The 12,937-nt window shown below is 47.5% G+C and overlaps 1 protein-coding gene across 1 annotated transcript in view; it reads right to left on the reverse strand.

Moving 5' to 3' along the window:
* Window positions 1–12,937, reverse strand: part of ZNF407 (zinc finger protein 407) — a 465,343-nt gene that overhangs the window by 425,156 nt on the left and 27,250 nt on the right.

A 12,937-nucleotide genomic window follows, 5' to 3' on the forward strand; every position in this document is an offset into this window, starting at 1 on the left:
CTTTCTTTCCTTCCTCTGCTGAAGTCCTATGCTGCCAAGTGACAAAAAGTAAAAACAGAAAAGAACCACGTAAGAAAACGCAACCAGTATAGCCCCCTTTATTCTTAAAGGGATAAAATAACTACTGGAACACTATTCCATATGAGAAAAACAATAGAAAGACAAGTTTCAAAACCTCCAACAGAGAAGGGAAGCATTTCTTCTCTCACAAACTTTTCAAAACTTTCTCCCTACCCCAAAAATCTCCAAACCTATCTGAAAAAAAATTAAAACACTTCCCCAACAGCACATCATGACCTTTCTCTTCATAAAGCCCTCTCCATGTCAAAACAAGATTAACACCTTCCAAATATAAACTGCACCCTGAAAAAGTTCTGTGGAAAACTAGTGGCAATGTGTTAAAATAAAATGGGGGTGGGGGAGGGATTCAAAACCTGAAGTTACTATTGAAAAAAAGTCTGCAAGAACCTATGTATACTTAATTTTAAAACACATCATTTATGTAAAAACCTATATTTCTGTCCTTGCTTTATTGTTGTCTTTGAAAAAAACTGCCTAAGAAGAATTTAGTGATACCAAATTTTTGTTCAGTTTACTAATGAGTGCCTGAAGACATGGCTCTAACCATACATCCTGACGAGATAAAATCCTTCCAAAAAACTTATCCAGAAAATAGAGCATACAAAAAGCTATTCAAATGAATAACTATCAGGGAAGGCAGCAGGGGACAGAGCCGCTCCATGTGTATAGCTCCTGGTACCCAGGAGTGGAGCACAAGAAATAGCAGGGAAACCTCCCTGCCTGCTTTTCACACTGAGAACTGTGGTGTAAGAAGCAGACACAGGACTGAGCTACTCCCTGCCACCTGGCTTCCAGTACCCAGCAGCCAAGCAGAGGGAGCTGCATGGCAAAGCTTCCCACACCACAAACTCTGGCACGAGAAGCAGGACCTCCCTCCCCTCCAGGTCTACAGGATGGGCTGAAGCAGCTGCTCCCATGCCTCCTCCAGACCAGGGTGACCCTGATCTCAGGAAGGCATGCGAGCCTTTTTCCTGGCTCTATTCTTCCCGGTCCCCAGGAGGAGTTAAGCTGAGAGAAAGCATATGGACATTCAGTCTCTCAGGAGACACTCTCCCAGGACTGACTTAATCCTGGTTGTTCTGTGGTTATTTTTCTCCTGAAATGACCATTTTTGTTTCAGAAGAAAAAGCCTGAATATCTGTACACCTCTGGTTTCTACCAAGAGAACAGTGATTCTCCCACTACAAACTGAATGTCTGTACATAGTTTTAATTCTTTTTTCCATTCTGTATAAATTTGGTGCTGAATCTCTCCCCTATCACTGCAGATCTCTAAATTATGAAGACAAATCTTTCTTTGCTGAATCCGTTACTACAGGAGTTTTCAACCTTTTTTGAATCATTGTACCCCATGATGGCCAGACACAGAGCAGTGTACCCCCAGCTGCAAAGCAGGAGGGAAAGGGAGGCCAGGATGGTGTGCAGCCTGACACGGAGCGGCAGTAGTTACCGCATGCAACCTTCCCCCACCCCTTGCATCCAGCTAGGCGGACGATACCCGGTTGGCAACCCATCCCTTACTAAATAGACAGCTATCACTATTAAAAACTTTGAGATTTGAACATGGGGATTGTGCCCATCTAGATTCCAGTAGGCATTCCCACTCCGGTGGTCCTGCCTCGGTTGAGATCTTCCTCGGGCACCCACGTCAACCGTACATCACGTCCCAAGGGAAGCCCCCAACACTTGCCCACCACATCTAGGTCTTCTGTTCTAGCACGGGAGATTCCCTTCTAGTTGGGCCTTGCTTGGAGGTGCCATCAGCAGATGGCCTTGAGTCTCCATCTCCCCTACACCCCTTCCATGAGCCAACCTGATGAACTTGACTGTGGAGTAGATGTTCCTGAATTTCTCGGGCGTTGGCCTTTCCAACATTACCCCAATCTGGCCCCACAACATTTTCTTGTCCTGCCCACTGGTTCTAGTTGTGGACTGACTACTGTAGCTATGTCCCTTCCAGCCCAGCCTGACTAGTAGGCTGTCTGTGCTACTGCCCGAGGGCCCCTGATCTCTCAGCCCAGGACACACCCCCTGGACCTCTGCTCTGGCCTCAGGACAATGAAAGCTTCCAACTAAATCTAAACAAACTGAAAAGGGATGGGGAGGTATGCTCTCCCCTCCTGACTCCCACGTCCTGCGCGTGTGTTGACAGCTATTCCCTTGCCGTCCCCTCTGGGTCCAACACCGGGTGCCACTCTGTTGCCAAGTAGATTCCCCATTGGGAGCCTGTCCTGGCTTTTTTTCATCCCAGGACTTTTTGAGTCGTTTCCCCAGGGCTCTGGGGTTCCCCCACCACAGTTCTTGCCCTGGGAAACGGGTTTCCATCCCTTTGCTCACATCACTCCACAGCAGAGGTAAATCCAAGGGACATGCAGTGGTACAGTTTGAGTCCTTCTTCACCCAAAGATTAAAACTAACTGTAGGGCAGAAGCAGCACCATTTCACCATTTCAGGCAGCCCTGAAGGAGTCAACTAACTTCAGAACTTCAAGTTATGAAGAATTTTGAAGTGACTGTAGCCCACCCCATAGCCAATCCACCCAGCACCACTGCCACCAACCCCCACCCCAAGCACAGCCCCGGCCCAGCCTCCCCACCCCTACCGGGAAGAGGCCAGGGCAGTCGTGGATCCAAGCCCACACCTGGCAGCCCACCCTCACCCTGCGCATAAATCCAGGGAGCATGTGCTCCCCATGGTTCCCCCAAGGATGCACACAGCAGTGGGGAACTACCCCTTGCTCCCCACCCACCATGCCCCCTAGATGAGCTGCCCATGGCTCCATCCCACACCCCATCTAGTCTGGTCAGTGCCTTGCCTGTCCCTGCCCCAGCCCCACTCCTTCCCTTACCACAGAGGGCTCAATCTCCCCCCAAACCCTTTCCCCATCACAGAATTACTGGCAGGATGCTGCTCTCCAAGCTGCCTGGCTGCATTCCCAGCCACTTACATGTTGCGATTGTGTGTATGCATGCAGCATTTAATCAATGACATTATTGGCTAAAGAAAGGATGAGGATACTGGGAACTATAAACCAGTCAGACTGACCTCCATGTCTGGAAAATCATGCATCAGGTCCTCAAGGAATCTACTGCGAGACACCTAGAGGAGAACAAGGTGATCAGGAATAGCCAGCGTGGACTCTCCAAGAGCAAGTCACACCCAAGCCACCTGATTTCCTTCTATGATGAGGTAACAGCCTCTGTGGATGGGAGAAGAGCACTGGATATTTGATATGCCTGGACTTTAGAAAATGTTTTGATGCCACTCGCAACATTCTCATTAAAAAGTTAAGAAAATACAGGCTCAATGAAAATTCTATGAGGTGGATAAAAAAAACTGGCTGGATCATCATGATCAACACATAGTCATCAACAGTGATCCCGGGTTTCCACTTCCTACGGAAAAATGGAAAAAAAAAAAATGCAATTTTCCCTTTAACCCAAGAAAAATGCAAATATTTCATTTTAACAGAAAAACAGGTGGATTTTGCTCTTTTGCAAAGAGCTCTCTACAGGCTGGCAGAGATCCAGGCTCCAAGGGGCAGCGGGAGGCCAGAGAAGGGCATTCAGGCATGGGGCACCATGTACATGCACATGGCTGCCAGGCAGTCCGGAGACCAGCTCCCGCAGGTAAATCTGGTGGGGGGGTGGGAAGTGAGCCCCCCATAGGTAGGGAGGGAGGGATTTGGGTAGGGCTGGGGCTGCTGCCCAGCTCGGTGGGGCATGGGGCTTGGGGCCAGGGCCATAATGAGCAGCAGCAGGGCCCCAGTGGGGAGCAGGGTACGGCCACAGGTGGCTCCTCCAGGGGTGGGGTGGAGCTGGACACTGCACACACTCCCAGGGAAAGGGTGTGGAGAAGGAACATGTACTCTCCTGATTTCTGTACAAGGTGGGGGTGGGTGCAGGCTGCCTGCTGAGGGCTCGGGCTCCCTGCCCTGCTCTGAGGCCTCTGCAGGCTGGTGGGCAGGACCTGGCACAGCAGGGCAGACCAGGAAAGTTCACTGCCACTGCTATGAGCCCCGTGATGCCCTGGCAATGTACCACCTGCCCAGCCCCTATCATAGAGGGGTACAACCCCACACCACAGCCCTCACTGCTCCAGGGAGGGCAGGGGATGAGTTGCCAGGGCGGAGCAGGACTCGCAGTGGTGGCAGCAAGCTTCCCTGCCAGGCCCTACTCTGCACCACCCAACGCCGGATCCCAACCACCAGGCCACGGAGGCCCCAGACAAGGGCAACAGGGTAGGGAGCCTGAACCCACAGCAGGCATCCTGCACCTGCCCCACCATTCCGCCAGTGGGGGAAGAGGGAGCCAGGCAGCCTGCACCTACCCCACCATTCCATCTGTAGGGGAGAGGGAGCCAGGCTCCCCACTCAGGCCACAGGCAACCGAGGTTTGGGAGCTGCTGCGGCAGGAGGGAGGCTGAGGATCCAGGTCCCTAATCTCATAGCCCTGGCAGCTGGGGCCCCCCTCCAGCAGGGCTGGTGCAGCGTGAGGGGCTGTGGGTGGGAGGGCACCAGCAGGGCCGGGGGCTGTGATGGGGAGGGTGTGGCACCAGCAGGGCAGGGAGGGGCTGTGGGTAGGGACTGAGGAGCACCAGCAGGGCTGGGAGGCTGTGACTTGGGAGTACAGGGTGTGGACCTATGTCCTGGTGAGCAAAGGAAGCAGGGGGAGCTCTGATTTTCCATGACAAAAAACCCAAAAGCAAATACCAAATTTGGTTCTCTAGGTTCTTAGAATTTATTTTACTGTAGTGATTGAAGCACTGGTAGGTTTCCAAATTACTTTAAAATTGTAAGAACTCTATGATTCTATAACTCAGAAATGGCTGACTTTACTCAGAAATGACTGAATAAAGTCTAAGTCCGTATTAATTTCAAGTTAACATATTCTTATTTTCCTGGGAAATTCTGTAAATTATTTGTTAAACATATTTATTTATCGCATTTTTAAAGTAGAAGTACCTTATCCAGGACACTTTTATATCCATTACACATTTTTAAAAGGAATGTGAATGCAGCCCGGAATCATTACATTCAATAATTTTTCCCAAAATGCTTTAACATAACCAATGGCTGGGATAGTGTGTCTGCTGAAGTTCTGTATAAGGGGCAGTTTTCTGTGGATAGCAGGGTGTCTTCTCCTTGATGAAGACATGGCAAATATTTTTCCTGAAAGGTCTGTTGTGTGTGTGCATGTGTGTAAAATATGTATCAATGTATTAATATTTAGAATATTATATATATTGTTTATAGACACACATGGATACAATATATATACTTATTAATAAATGTGATTCATTTACATATATAACGTATCCATTATGAAACATTTAATTTTAATTTTAACATTTAGTATATAGAGTTTTATGAAACAGCATGTATGGAGAGTATTATATTGAGTATATTAAATTAATATGAATTAATAGAGAGAGAGACTGTGTGTGTGTGTGTGTGTGTGTATGTGTGTACACACACTCTGTGTGAATACATAACATCTGGTAAAAGCTATCTGGTTTTGTACTTTATGATGTTCAGAAGTTTACAACTGAACTACACTGAACTCCAAGTCAAGACGCAGGAAGCAAAATCCTAGTTCTCTCCCCCATGCAAGGGTTTTCATGAGCCAACTCCTGTGTGTAAGTCAAATGAGCACATGCTCATTTGTCATTGATATCAGCACCCAAAGTTAACTCAAAACAACAACTGGTCACTTTTTAATCCTCACCTTGCTAATCCTCTTTCTGATTAGCAAGGTATTTGATCGTGTAGCCTAATTTCCATGGGATTACTCCTCTGCCTAAAGTTAAGCACATGCCGAAGTGCTTTGCTGAATTTCAAACACACACACACACACACACACACACAAGCTTTTTCTATGGAAGTCCCCATAAGAGTATAGATAGTCTCAGCCAGCAGGTGGAGACAATACAATTGAATTTTCCACAGTATAATTAAACAGACTTGCCATTTCCCAATCCTCAGATGAAATTTAGAAAGCAGTAATTTTAAGTTAAGATCAAAAGGACAAGCAATTAACTTAGTAATGAACCATAAACCTGTAATGAACTGCAAAGTTCCTTAACTTGATGCTCAATGAATTTTTATTTACTTTTTTCTTTGGTCATATGCCAAGCCTTTAAGGGAAAGGGGGTCTGGATTTGTACAGAAAAAAGTGGTTCTACAAGTACTAAATTTCTCCTTTTCTATTTATTTTTCTGTTAATCTTGATGCAAGGAACTTTCCAAAGCAATACTCAGTTAGGAAACTAGCATCTCACAGTGTCAGCTCAGACCTGAATGCCCAATCCAGAATGCTTGGCAAAGGTGTGTGCTAGCAGTAAAAGGGGCTACTTTATATTTTTCCAGTAAAAAGATGTCTCTACTCTTTCTAATCAGCCTTTCAACCCATGAAATCCCATAAAATGGGATTTAAACGAATCTGAAACCCCTTTTGCAACTGAAGTAAATAGATTCTTTTCACTACTTCCTTAATTAGCATGCACAAAGCTGGACATGGATGACACTTGCCTCAACATGACACTTTCATGCCGGAAAAACAGCCCCTAAGTTCCTAAAATACACCATCCTTCTTATGCCAGCTTAGAAAACTTCCCTCATGTTTGGACACTGCATCTTAGTTTTCATTAATATTTTTCACACTGACTGCTAAGAAGGCTAATACCATGCTGGACTGCATTAGTAGGAGTGTTGCCAGCAGACTGAGGGAAGTGATTCTTCTCCTCTGTTATGCACTGGTGAGGCCACATCCGGAGCACTGTGTTCAGTTTTGGGTCCTCCACTACAGAAAGGATGTGGACAAATAGGAGAAAGTCCAGCAGATGGCAACAAAAATAGTGAGGGGGCTGCAGCACATGACTTACGAGGAGAGGCAGAGGGAACTGGGCTTATTTAGCTTGGAGAAGAGAAAATTGAGGGGAGATTGAACAGTAGTCTTCGACTACCTCAAGGGTGGTTCCAAAAAGGAAGGAGCTGGGTTGTTCCCAGTGATGGCAGATGACAGAACAAGGAGCAATGGTCTCAAGTTGCAACAAGGGAAGTTAAGTTAAACATTAGGAAAATAAAACTCTCACCAGGAAAGTAATAAGGCACTGGAACAAGTTACCCAGAGAAGCTGTAGACTTTCCATCCTTCCAGGTTTCAAGATCCGGCTACACAAAGCCTTGGTTCAGATGAAATTCGGGGATGGTCCTGCTTTGAGCAGGGGCTGATCCTACTTTGAGCAGGGGAATGGAATAGATGACCTCTTAAAGTCCCTTCCAACCCTAATTTTCTATGATTCTATGACAGAGAGAAATGACTGACATAGATGATTTTTACAATAATCATCATCAGATAAAGAGTCTGAGTCAAACTCTAAGCACATTTTAATAGGCAGAAAAAAAGCTATTATGAACCCATATGGAATGCTCATTTGTCTTTGATATCAGCACCCAAAGTTAACTCAAAACAACAACTGGTCACTTTTTAATCCTCTCTCTCATTTTTAACAAGTCCTTAGTAAATTCACTTTTTATTCTACACTACCAGTGTATATATTGTGCCAGAGTCAACTGCTAAATGCAGTTGTGTCAACCAACAACAAAAAGCAAGACCTACAGTGAAACAAGAAAAAGAAAACCAAAAAAAGAACAGCAAATTTACCGTATTTAACCGAATCCAAGATGACTTTGAATTTCAGACAATGACAAACCCCAATAATTAGATTCTATACACAAAGAAAAATTATAAATTTGTTATAATTCTGCATGTGTAGACTCTATTAGAAGGTCATCTTAAATTCACTCTGCCCCACCACTACAGTAGGGAAAGCAGCAGCAGGGGGGAGTCAAGTGGCCCAACTCCTGCCCCTTATGATTTGCCACCTATCCCCCCCATCACCACTTGCCCTGCTTCTGACTGCCCCTGCAGTGCCTGCACACTGTTGCCCCGACTACCCCAGCGTCTGCCCCCCACTACTTGCTTCCCCCCACCCCCATCACTTGCTCTGTAGCTGCAACTTGGGCTAGGTCGACCATGTGCTCTCTGCCCCCAGCCAGCGGGACCGGAGCCAGATATGTGGAGGGTAAGCAGGGGGGGCAGGGATGTCAGGGACTCTGAACAAGCAGGCCTGGCTGAGCCAAGCACATGAGTTACCACACCTGCCCTTGATCCCTGGTGAACATGGCCAACCTAGATCTCTGCAACCAGACTGCCTGCTGAAAGTGCCATTCACCCCTTTTAAAACATACCTGCAGCCTCAGGCTACAGGCACGCCTTCATACAGCCTCAGTCTGTTCTGGCAAGCCTTGTGTTCACAGCTCTCCTGATTTCTGACTCAGCTTTGGCTTTTCCTGACCCCAACCTTGGATCTTCTCTGAAATTTGGCACCAGTTCTGCTCTCTCCTTTTCCTAACATTCTGACTAGGTTGGCTTCCTTGACCCTGATCTCAGATTCTCTCTGGTATTTGGCACTGGTCTTCTGACCCCTGGCTCATGACCTTGGCTTAAGTCTTGGACCATATCTCTTGGATCTCCCCACACAGCTCTGGTAATCTGTGCCCCTGCCCACCCAGGGCAGGGGCACAGGCCCGTCTGCCTATGTCCTGGCCAAACCACCACAGGGAAAGAGGCTGGGGGGGTGGAAAAAAGGGCTGTGGCTCTGACTGAGTAGCGGCCAAAGAGACTCCCCTAACCCCTATTAAATGGGGGGGGGAGGGGTGTCAGGGAAATACCTTATCGTGGAGCCAAGTAAATATGGTAATCTTCCCATTCTCCAAGTACAGTAAAAGTTCCATTATCCAGCACCCATGGGAAATGGGGTGTGCCAGATAGCCAAACGTGCCGATTATCAGAGAGGCGCCTTTGCCTGGTCGAGCAAAGACGCTACCCACTGCGTCCACATCTCAGATTAACTGTGCCGCCCCTCCCCTGGTGTCAGTGTGCCGGGGGAAACGGAGCGGGGGCGCCGCACAGGCTGCTTTACCCCACGCAGGCTGCTTTCCCCCAGGCTGTGGGATTCGACAGAAACCGAAGTCCCACTTCCAGTTCCCTTTTGCCACGTCAACCAGCATGCTGGTTCGGTTAATGAAGTGATGGTTAACATGGCTTTTACTGTACGAGTGTTAAGATTACCATTAAGCTCATAAATTGGCCTCAGGGCTGTGTCTAATCTAAAAATAAGATTTTACTATAAGAAATAATGATTCAAGATGGAGAACGAGAGGAAACAGAACTTGTCCCTACCATGAGACATAAGTTTTAAGAATTCCTGAATATTTACCCCAGTTATTTTTAAGCATGAAATGTTAACCAACAGAAAAACTGGGTAAAAAAAAGAGAGAGGGGAGGAAAGATGGACAAAAGCCTTCTTTGTGAATTTTGAAGACTTTTTAGCAGCTAAAAGAAAAAGGACTGACAAAATGAGAGCAGAAAGAGGAGCAGAGAAGTGTGCCTCTGGCCAGCCCAAAACATAATACTTAGCTTCATAAAAATATTTTAGGAAGAAGTCCTCACCTGACTTCACTGTACATAAAGATTCAGCACAAAGGATCTGAAACATCTTGAAACTTAAGCTTATAATGTTCAAGACTAGCACTAAACAAAGTACCCTGATCTTTGGGGAACTCTCAGAATACTTTACCCTCTTCTTTCTTATGGCACTGCTCTAATGCATTTGAAGCAGGTCAAAAGTATAAGACTGGCCATTTGGGCATAACTAGAACAAGTAATAAACAAACAGAGGTGATGAAAATATGTGAGATTAATATAAATCTTTCTTTTAAAGTGGCTTGCAGAACACTTATCTATAGTGATGTTGATTTATCCTGTGAAGTTTTGTTTTTATTTTCTGCCTATCTTTATTAGGGGTGCACCGATAGGGATTTTGGGGGCTGATACCAATAGCCAATTTTTAAGGAGGCATACCTGTTGATACAGATCCAATTTCCGATACAGCTGCGTGCAGCTGGCAAGTCTGTTGTGATGGAAAGGGAGAGGGGAGGGAAGAGGCATGGAGGGAGCAGATCAATGCCAGTGAGGGAGGCAGTGGGGCTTGGGGCAGGCACTGCCCACCCGGGGCAAGGCAGGCATGGGATGGAGCTGCAGCTTATCTGGGGGTGCAGCAGGGGTGCCCTTGGAGGGCATGGTGGGGGCTTGTGCCCCCAGATCTGCACAGAGTAGGGCTGCGCTGGGCTCCTCCCAGCAGGGGCTGGGCAGAGCTGTGCTCAGGCAGGTGGCAGCAGTGCTGGGAGGGAGATACAGGGGAAGGGGCTGCACCCACCCCAAATTTTGCTGTAGTCCCCCCCATAACCCCTCCCTCCCAGTGCTGCTGCCACATGCCCCGAATACAGCCCCAGCCCAACCCCCGCCCCCCTCCACATGCCAGGAAGAGCCCAGCACAGCCCCAGCCCCAGCCATAGCTCACCCCGCCTACACCCTATGCAGATCTGAGGGCACCTGCCCCCTCCTCCCCATGCCCTCCCGGACAAGCCACAGCTCCATTCCACACCCATCCTGGCTGGACAGCGCCTACCCCAGCCCCTGCCCCACTCCCCTCACCATGGGGGCCTTGATCTGACCTCCCATGCCCCTTCCCTTCCACCATTCCCTTCCACCACACCAGACTTAACAGCTGAATGCAGCTCTCCAAACTGCCGGGCTGCATGCTCCTTGCCGCCTACATGCTGCAATGCAGCTGTGTGCATGCACGGGCATTTATCAGCCAAATTAAATCGGCCACATCAGGCCAATATCCGATGTGCTCAATTTTCTTTATATAGGTGCCGATCCGATATCAAACTGATGTACTGGTGCACCTCTAATCTTTATTGAGCACAAATGCACTACCTATCTATCATACAGTAGGCTGAAAATGATGATAAAATTCTGGATTATTTCCTACCCTTTAACAATAAAAATAGTAATGCTATACACTTGTTCACTCTGTCCCCTCTTTAAAAGGATTACAACTTCCCCAGAAAATTACCATAAAGTTTGGATGTCCTACTCTTTCTTAAAACAAAGCCTGAATGGCAGAATGAATGACCTGTTTGGAATTTATTGTTACACTGTTTTAAAGGACAGAAGCGAACAGTTGGTGATGTAGAAGACAGTGTGGAACAAGTCTCTTGGATAATATCCATACTGCACTGTTTAACTAATGCTGTTTAGATACAAAAACTTCCTGTCGTTTCAGCTTAACGACTATTTCCAACTTTGTTGGGAGCAGTCAAATACTTACTTTTCTGGATGGGCCAAGCCAAGATCCAGCAGGAGACTAGTAGATGGAAGTACATATACCATATTTACTCAAATACAAGATTCCACATCCCTCTTGAAGTGCGGTGCCCAAAACTGGACACAGTATTGTAACTGTGGCCTGACCAATGCTGCATAGAAGGGAAGTATCACCTCCCTGGACCTGTTTGTCATGCACCTGCCAATGCACGATGAAGTGCGGTTAGCTTTACTGATCATTTCATGACAGTTTTACTGTCACACAATTCATTGGGCTAAGCCTCAGCAGAAACAAGAATTTTTCAATCCATGGTGACCCTACAGTTCAACACTGCTCAGTATATATGTGTACTCCCAGTACCTCCCACAATTGATCCATGAGCTAGTTAGTACCCCCCCACTCATGAATGGAACCTGGTGTTCTTGTCACAAGTTCTGGGACCCTCCAAAAATTTATATGCAGTTGAGATGCAGGGCAACCTGATCCAACTCCACCTCATAGAGGGCAGGGCCATACTAATCGTATGCAGCAGGCTGAGAGAAGGAGCTACAGAGGGATTCCGGATGAAATGTATAGTGGTATTTGCCAGACATTTAATGATGAAATGTTTGGTTATGTTTCCAGACATTTAAGGCTGGTTACAAAAGAGGATTAATTGGAAATGGGAAAGAAAGGTGCAGCTCAGCTGTGGGAGTGAATAGGAAGTTGAAATTAATTCAATGTAGTGGCTCACCATGACTTGAGTCAGCAGTGAGGGGGACTATGTGCAGTGGGCACTATTATACATCTTATTCAGATAGGCTGCACTAACTTATCCTTGTGGCAGGTTCTCTTCAGTATATGGGCCATGTGTTTTATAATCACTGTCAGTGCCAATTGCTTTTAATCAACTTTAGAGTTGGTTTCCATTACTGAGCACATGCTGCTTTTGGCAGGAGTTTAATGACAGACTGTTTTTAGTGAGGGCTCCTTGAACGTGAATGCTGATTGGGGAGGCCCTCATCTTATATTTGTGTAAATGTTATACAGGTTTCCCTTAATTTATGTGGTACACGTGTTCCCGGAGAACAGCGCATAAATCAAATTTGCATAAAGCGAACCCACTTTACAATGTAACAGATAGGGATAGGTTCCCATGGTGGTAAGGAAGGGAGGGATGCTGCTCCCAGGACTGTACAAGGCAGTCACCCCAGCCTCTGTGGCCCCGGGAGCAACCAACACCAGCTGCCTGTAGCCAGTGGGCTCCACTGGGCCCTGAACCCCCCCCCGGGGCTCCACCTGTCCCCACTCACCCCAGCTCCTGCTGCAGGAGCCCCAGAAGCAGGTGATGCCAGCTGCCTGTAGCCACCAGACTGCATCGTGCCCTCAGCTGCTCCAAGGGCCGCTCCAGCACGGGCTGGGGTGAGTGCCGCACCCCACGCCGCTCAGGGCTACACTTGTCTGCACTCACCCCAGCCCATGCTGGAGCATCCCTGGGAGCAGCCAACACCAGCTGCCTGCACCAGGGCACAACGCAGCCCAGGAGAAGAGGTGAGTGCAGACAAGTGGAGCCCAGGTGCAGGGGGACAGGTGAAGAATGGTGCAGCCAGCTGGCACTAGCCACTCCCGGGGCCATTGCAGC

Source organism: Crocodylus porosus, unplaced genomic scaffold (genome assembly GCF_001723895.1).
Source record: "Crocodylus porosus isolate Cpor-Errol unplaced genomic scaffold, CroPor_comp1, whole genome shotgun sequence".
Classification (NCBI taxonomy): Eukaryota; Metazoa; Chordata; order Crocodylia; family Crocodylidae; genus Crocodylus; species Crocodylus porosus.